Genomic DNA, 9,159 nt, shown 5'->3' with positions numbered 1-9,159 from the left:
GGTATTAGAATGTGTAAATAGACAGATATAAGGATTTAATAAGAATGACTGAAGTAATGAATATGAAAATTCTAGCCGATTCTCTAAATAAATAGAGGAGGATTTGATGTTTTGCTCATCCAGACGATTAGCCTTTGCAATCAAATTTGGGTTAAATTGACTGCTTTCATAAAAATATTAAAATAATACTTTTAAGATAGGTATTTGTTTGCAAATTCATGATTCTTTTTCAGGGTGTATAGTTTTGTTGGCATTAGGTACACGTTTGATTTACTTCCAATCTCAAATTTTGTGACTTTCTGCGAAACTGCATTTTCTGAACCTTGCAGGAAAATGAGATTATCAGTATCCGTGTCTGTTATTTTCTTAGGCAATATTGAAGATGTTCACATACATGTATCGTTGGAGGTTTGACTTCCTTTTCTTCCTTGTGCCTTTCAATTATCTCAAAGGTAAAAGAACAAATATAAATAAGTCGAATCACTATCCGCTGATGCCACATTTTCCTTCGAATAAACTTTGCTTAACATCATTCATCTCTGAATTATCCTCAATTCCTAGTTCAATATTAATTTAAACCAGGATTATGTGTTAATTCTAAATACTTTCGAATTGGAGCAAAATTAAACTTTCGACGAATAGAAACAAAAAGTGTTAGCAAATAATGCCTTTTTGATTGATATTATATTTGATGCACCCACTACTCCATTTATGGTGCATGCTTTTGATTTAGTTTAAGGTTTTGCTTGAAAATAGAGTCATTGTCTTGAAATTGAATGTGTGTTTATTTTAAATAGTTAGTCATCTGCAATATTCTCACGTGTAGATGTTATTATTTCTAATAAAGTACATTACTTGGGTGAAATTTTTATGTGTATGGAGTTAGATGAATTTTTTTTTTCCAATTCTATAATTTTCGACCCGATTTATTTGCTTCATCCAATTAGTTATTTTTATCATCATGCAGGTTATTAAAGAGTGAAAAAAATGTTATAATTGTAAAAGCTACTTATAAGTGAAAAATATTAACTTCAAATTTTAAGTATATTTCTAAAATGTAAATAGTTACTTATGAGTAAAAAATATGTTTCAAGTTATTTAAAAGTAAAAAAATGAATTTTGCAAAAAAAAAAAAAAAAAATTGCGTCGTGTGCGCGTGAGTGTGTATGTGTGTGATATAAGTACCTGTTTATACAAATGAAATGCACGTGTTCATACACCAACTAATTATGTTCAATGCATTCTCAGCTTTCCCTAAAAGTATGTGGCACATGAAAAGCAATAAAAAAATATAGATGACAATGCATCCATGTTAATGATTTAAGACAATCATATTACATACATTGTCACTTACCATTATGACATTGCAAAAAAGTCAATTTAGTATAGTTTTTATTACTTCGTAGACTAATTCACTTGTATTCCTGGAAGACAGTGCTGTTGCAGCAGTATTGCTTGGCTTTGTTCCCCCTTCTACACTTTTACCTATCAGTTCATACAAGGTAACAAGAAAAAAAATAAGAAATGGTGGTTTATAAATTCAACGATATTATCTTTCTGATTATATTGGTCCACATATTCTAACTTGTTATTTTGACAGTTGAATGAGGTGCCTATGCGTAATCCATTTCATAGGCCTCAATCTGGTTTCATGATTGATGTTACAAGGGTTGAATGTATGTCATTTAAAATAAACTGTCTAAAAGTAGGAGCTTATAGTTTCTATGCATGATAAAGTTTTGAATGACTGTTTTTTATGTGCAGATTCTCAACTTATGGTTGGCTCTGTGAATTTGCATTTAACACTGGTCTTATGGTTATGGTCATAAACAGTGATGATAGAGTGGGCATTCAACTGTCAGGTAACTAACCTTTATCATTGATTCATGGGTTCCCGTTCATGATCAATTGTTACATTCTTTTGTGTGTGCTGATGAACATGAAGTGTCTTTGGACTCTTTAAATGAAAGATTAAGTATGCTTAATACTTGTAGGGTACTAAATGATTTTGTTAGTCATCTCTCCCTCCCCCTCTGTGCATGCATATATATATTTACTAAAGCCAATTGATCCATTTTAGGATTGTATACTTAATTGAAAATTTCAAAACTTTATTTATACAAAATGTGCTCATTCAAGACTATTAATATCACTGTTAAACTTTTGGAAAATGATGGCATGTTGTTCAGATCCCTTTATACACTTAAATGTTGTTTGCTAATTGTTTTTTGTCTTTTTTAAAGTGTACTTTATTTCCTGATACTCTCTAGATGCATCGTGACTATAGTTTTTATTAGTTACATTATACGTAAATTTACCTTATCAAATCAATCTAATGCACATGTCTCTCATCAATCCTTAACGCCAGACACACTAATATTACCTTAAAAAATAACACAGCCCGTGCATGCGACTAGTATATATTAGAAGTAAGTATATCTTTTGAGATGATCCAGCAATCTTTTGTAATATATTCATCATTTTTTTTTCAAGTAAGATTTTCACATAAATCTTGTGGTATTGTTCTCATTTTTCGTATTGCTAATTCTCATTTTATATAACAAACGGGCATCAGAGCGAGGTTTGATTGTTTGTTATGGCAACTATGAAATTTGACAGTTCACTTTCGGATCACAATACTAGTTTTTCTTTATGGCAGTTAAAGATGAGGGATGTCTTCGCATAGATGGACTTGGATGATGCCCTGTTAGAATTTGATAAGACACCTTCAAGTTGGATGCAAGAGGAAAAGAAACGTGAGGATCAAAATGCCCTATCTCAAATTTATCTTCATCTATTAAATCAAATTCTCCAGGAAGTTTAAAAGAAGAAACCCGTCGCTATGTTATGGTTAAAATTAGAGCAGTTTGCGTGGTGAAAAATCTAACCCGTAAATTGTATCTGAAGTAGCAATTGTATTTTCATCGTATAATAGAAGGCATGTCTATAAAAGATCACTTAACCATCTTTAGGATATTATCGCTAGTCTAGAAACCATAGAGGTCAAGTATGATGAAAAATATTTATGATTAATTTTGTTTATTTGCCACCTTCTTCATATATGTCTTTTAGAGACATTATTTTGTACGGTCATCACACTCTTACCATAGATGAAGTATATAATGCTTTGTTTTCAAATGAGAAGATAAAGCAGCTTGTATTTGAATCCGAGGCTCATGGAGAGAACCTTGTTGTTCATGGGAGGACACATGAAAGTTTTTTCGATGGTTATGTGAGGGGCAGATCAAAGTTTAAAAATATCGATAAATTCTGTAATTACTGCAAGAAAAATGAGCACATCAAATTCAACTGCTATAAGTTGCAGAATAAGGATAAAAGAGCTGCTGGTGATAAAAATGGAAAACAACCAGAAAATTCAGTTGAAGGTAGTTTTGCAAAAGATGGCTACATTGATGGAGAGCTTCTAGTTATTTTTTACATCAACTCTAAACCTTGTGAGGATTGAAGTCTTGGTACAGTTTGGATGTTTCATATGTGTTCAATCAAGATTGATTTTTAACATATGAAACAGCTCTCAATTGTCATGTGATAGAAAATAATGCACCTCGTAAGATAACTGGTTTTGAATGGTTAGAATTAAGATATTTGATTAGGCCATTAGGCTACTTGGTAAAGTGAGACATATTCCATATTTGAAGAGAAATTTTATCTCCTTGAGTATTCTTAATTAAAAAGAATACAAGTTCACAAGTGAAGGTGGAGTCTTGAAGATTAGTAAATGTGCCTGTATTGTGATGAAGGGACAGAGAAGGCTTGCTTAGTTATATGTTATGCAAGGTTCCACAAAATCTATTAATACAAATCAACAAAAGTTAAATAGAATGGTGGAGTTTGAGTTTGGTTTAGAGTCTATACTAAAGTCTACATATTAGTCTAGTTTAGAAGTTAAGGATAGTGCCACTTTGCTCACCACCACCAATGGCACCACAGTATTCTATCGCTAAAGATAGATCTAGAAAAGATATTAGACCTCCAGAGATACGGTGATGCTGATTTGGTTACTTATTTTTAAATGTGGCTGAAGGTATTGATTCCAGCGAATAATCTTCTACATAGGCAATTAGTTGTGTTAATTATGATTTTGTTGGAGATCTTGATAAGAGAGGATCTTTTATATGTATGTTTTTATTATTGGTGGTTGTGCTATCAGTTGGAAAGTTGTTCAGTGGTATAAGAGGGTTGACTCATTTATGACTACTCATGACTTCAAAAGAAGCAGTTATTATGTGTTTACTTTAAGAAATATGGTGAAATGTTGCTTGTATATTTATTCTTATATGTTGATAGCAACCAAGGACAAGTGGGAGATAAGAAATGTGAAAACCTGCTCAGTGAAGAATTTGATATTATTGTTTGACCAAGTCACTCCTTGTAGTCAAGTTTGAACATTGTTTGAACTTGGTTGGTATTTGTTGTTGAGTTTATCCCTAGGGGCTTTTATAGAAGAGGTTGGGAGGTTTTTTTTTTTTTTTTTTTAAAGAGTTTACTTTTATTCTTTTCATTGAAATTTGTATCAAGGTGAAGATTTGTTAGAATTTGGGTGTGATTCGAATTCTATTAGGAGTTCTATTGAGAGCTAACATTATGCTTTAACGAAGTCTTGAAGAAGTTAAAGACGAATAAGGAGAAGAAATCGTATGAAAATCACTCGCACTCACGCGAAAATTGTAGTAACGCCATCGCTTGCTAATTGCGCGCCACAGGCACTCCAGTGTATGGATCGCTTGTTGGTCGTGAGCCCACTACTTGAGTGGTGGTAATGCACGGATAGAAACCTAGTTGCGATTTGACAATTCCTTTACATTCCTTTTTTACCTCAAACTCTCAATTAAGCTCTTCTTTATATTATATATATTAGAAGTAATTACATCTTTTAAGCAATCCAAAAATCTGTTGTAATTATTCTTTGATATGTTGAGTTTTCTCCTCCTTTATTTGTGATTTTTTTAAAGTTGGATTTTCACTTAAATCTTGTGTTCTCATTCATAATTTTTATATTGTTAAATCTCATTTTATTATAGGAAAAAGAGATTTTTTTGGGAAAATGAGTTTTGGAATAGTGATTTTTTAAAAAATGTGTGGCTAAAAAAAAAAATAAAAAAAAAAGAAGTTTCAAATTTACGTGCATAATATTTTATTGTGGGAATATGAGGTTGAAAATCAGTTTGATTTTTTTTTTTTTTTGGTATATATGATTGTTAACGTAATGTAAATTAACTCTATTTTCTCCCATTATTTTGGCAAATTCATTGCAAAACAAAAACGGAAAAAAAAATAAACTTCAGAAAGAACTCGACGATAAAAATTCATATTATGCTGTTGATGTTAATATAGACTAACTTTTCTCAAACTTGTTTTGAGAGAGAGAGAGGGAGAGAGAGAGAGAGAGTGCATTGAATGGCGTTAACACAAATTTTGCTTCCAAATGTTTAAAGCAAAAATAATAAACAAAATTAGGTCAAAATCGTCGAATAACCTAAGAACAATCAGGTCATGATCAAAGATAAAGTCAAGTCAAATCACAAAATAATTGAAGAACAATTCAGTCACCACAAAAAAAATGAGGTCACCAGTCACAATCATGTAATAATCGAACAACAATTCGAAGAAAAATTGATCAACATAATGAAAATCAGAATCAACCAAAGAAATTCGAATACAACTTACATGTTAACTCAAATTTCCATAAACATTGTATTAAACAAAAAAATAAAAATAAACAATGAATTGATTTACCTTCTTGGAAATATATTTTCCACCATAATCGATGATTTTTGGTTGTTTTGAACGAACTTCTTTATGAGATTCGGTTCTTTATCTTTTATTGGTCTCATATTTATTCTTTGATGAGATCCCCAACTTACACTTTTTGTTATTATCATTTTACAATTGAGTTTGTTCGAATTTAGGGTTTAATAGAAGCTTGAACTATAAAATAATTTATGAAATGAGGAAAATAGATTTATCACTTCCAGCGTTGATGAAGGCTTCAAATCTCTACTCTCTCTCAATGAATGTGATAGAATCGCTTGGACAAGGGTATAGAGTTTATCTCTTACAGGATATGATATAAGAATGAAAGTTCAAAAAAAAAAAAAAATCTATCTCCCACTACTGATGATAATGTTGCTAACTAATGTTTAATTAGTTAGTAATTAATAATTTTATGTTTAATATTTTAAGTTAAAAATGAATATAACCTAATTTTTAAAATAATAAACTTAAAACTTAATTATTGAAATATAAAATTAAAAATCAAGGATATGTGTAATTTTCTCAATTAAAATATGATTTTTGACTTGTAAATTTAGAAGAATATTTATAATGGAAAAATTCGCATATGTTCTATCGTTAAAAAAGAATTCACAATTTGCTATATAATAAAAATATAACTGTAAGTACTAAATTATATGTAAATTATTTTAAAACATATTAATGATGGAGACACACCCGTCTATTCCAGAGAACATACTGAGCATCTTGATCCTCTGAATCTGTCTATCAATACACATCTTCTGGGACGATGGCCAATTGTGGTACGGATTTTATACAATGTAATTTGAATTTTTCCAAAGATTATATCTGTTATTTACTTCGTAATATTGCGAGAACTGATGTATAATATGCAATTAGACAACTTTGAATACAATGGTTATATTCACGCATAGAAATAGATCCTTTTTATCCATAAATAATATTATCATTTGTAACTTGAAATTTTAATTGATTACATGATTCTTTACTAAAAGTCATCGATATTGTTATTTGTATATTACCGTCTTTGAAATAAAATATGGTAACAAATAATCGACACCCATCTTTATTGATATGTATGATGTAACTCTATGTTTCAAATAATTTAATATTTTAAACAATTTTGGGGAAATTCATCTTGATATTTTGCATAATATCAAGAAATTGATTTTGCGAAAGTAATGCAAGGGATTACGGTGCTTGAAATTTGTATAATGTCAAATTCTAAGCTGATTTTTTGGATTTCTTAAGTTGAGATGATTTGGGAGGAATTGAGGAGCGGAGGAATGTGAATTACACCAATTTGGATATTAAAGACGTGACATTTTTTTGGCTTTAGCACAATACCCCCTATCTATTACCCCATTTACCGAAAACCCTCATACCTTTTTGAAATAGCTCAAAATTCTCTTGTTCGAAACTTTTTGTGCGTAATACCCCATTGCAGTCCATTTTCTCAATAAACAGTGTTAAGTGATGAAAAAGCCCTCCTATTTAAATAAAACAAAAAGAAATGAAGAAAATAATAAAGAATTAATTGCAACTATAATCCCAAATTTCTTAAAAAACTGCAAACGTGACTACAAATAAAAAAAGAACTTTTTCTCCCCCCACAATCGCTTTCAATTAATGGGTAGATTCAATGGGAAAGCCACCGGATCTACTAAAAAACCCACCCACTGCCGCCACTTTTGTCGTCAGCTATCAACCACCATGCCGTCGGTAACATCCCAACGACACTCCCCAATCAATTTCCAATCCAAACAACACATTTTGAAGGTGAAATCAATGAAAAAAGCAATTTGGCTATGCACAAGTTCTTCGGCTTAACATGCTCCCTCGATGACTTTCACGTTCGCAGCCTACCACCAATAGATTCCTCTGATCAAGATGACCTAAACCATGGTCAAACATCAACCAAAATAACCTCTAATCGATATGCTATTCCTTAGAATTTTTCTGCAATCATGCTGCGTGAAAAACAAGTTGTGCCATTTATCCCTCCAAGCGACTATGGGAATGAATCCAATTGTGCCATTTACCCCTCCAAGCGATCCAATTTTTGGATCAAAATCTGACTTCCACCATGCGCACAGTAAATAATATTTTCAAAAAATTGATGGGTCCCACGAGGCAAGACATCAATTGAGGTTCAAACATACATGGGTGAACCGTCAATTGGATCAATTAACTAAAGAATTACTCAATATCATCAAGGCCAAATTGTCGGACCAAGCACCAATTGAAACAAAAATTCAGGTAGTTTGGCTGTGACCCATTTTACGACACCACTTCCAATGAATATAGTAACGTTCCCTCAGGTTCGATCAATTTGACCGGCAATATTTTTTAGGAAAAATTGCAACAGAGGCCCCAAATCTTTGATTTGTTACAACCGTCACCCCTAATCTTTTCAAACATTGCAGGTGAAATCCCAATGGATGGATAACATCCAATTTGCCGTTAGTTGACCAAAAAATTTAGTTTGACCGCATTGTTAATATTTTTATGAAAGGTCAAAATAGTAACTTTCTATTTATCAAATTAAATAATTACATTAATTAAATTAAAAACCTCCCCAAAAAAGAAAAAACAAATTGTATCTTCTACTTCTTCCCCCCATCCCTTCCCCAACATACCTAACCCCACTCTGACCAAAATCGCCACCATTGCCGTTGTCACCACCATTGCCGTTATCACCACCACCTCACCCTTCATCCTCCGGTCACCTAACACCATAAATCATTTTCGATCGGACTGATTTTGGGGCCTCAAACATTTCATTACCTAATGGAAAGTGCGAGAACGACCCAAACGACACCGCTTTGCAAAATGATTGCACCCCTCATTCTGTCGAATACGATGTAGCTTTAAACTTAATCCACTCTTTGATGGTGCTCACCGACATCTGGTGCTCCTATGTTGTTGTCATGCAAGACGAAGTTTTGATACAAACCGATGACTTCAACGAAGACGACCATGTCGTTAGAAATAAGAGGAACCCTGTAATGATGGTTCTTGTTAGGGTTGTAAGCAAAAATCGCAAAATCAAAAAATCGAACCGAAATCACATTTTAAAAATCGTCAGTTTGTGCCATGTGGTTCTGGTCAACGAAATGGTTGTAAACCAAACTAAACCGGTCAAAATGGTTTGGTTTAGTTTAGATTTGAGAATTTTAATTGTGGTTTAAAACCAAACCGGACTGGCAAAAAATATATAAAAATAAAAAAAATGAAAAATGAATTTTTTTGAAAATTCATCCAAATATGTAAAATTCAATAGTTTTGTCATTGTGGGTATTTCTGTCAATTTCTAATTTTTTAATACATATATATTATTATTACCTAATAATCCTAATTTATATCTAATAATCTCAAAAATAA

Source organism: Olea europaea, unplaced genomic scaffold, assembly GCF_002742605.1.
Source record: "Olea europaea var. sylvestris unplaced genomic scaffold, O_europaea_v1 scaffold1200, whole genome shotgun sequence".
Lineage (NCBI taxonomy): Eukaryota > Viridiplantae > Streptophyta > Magnoliopsida > Lamiales > Oleaceae > Olea > Olea europaea.
This window is presented reverse-complemented; position numbering follows the sequence as displayed.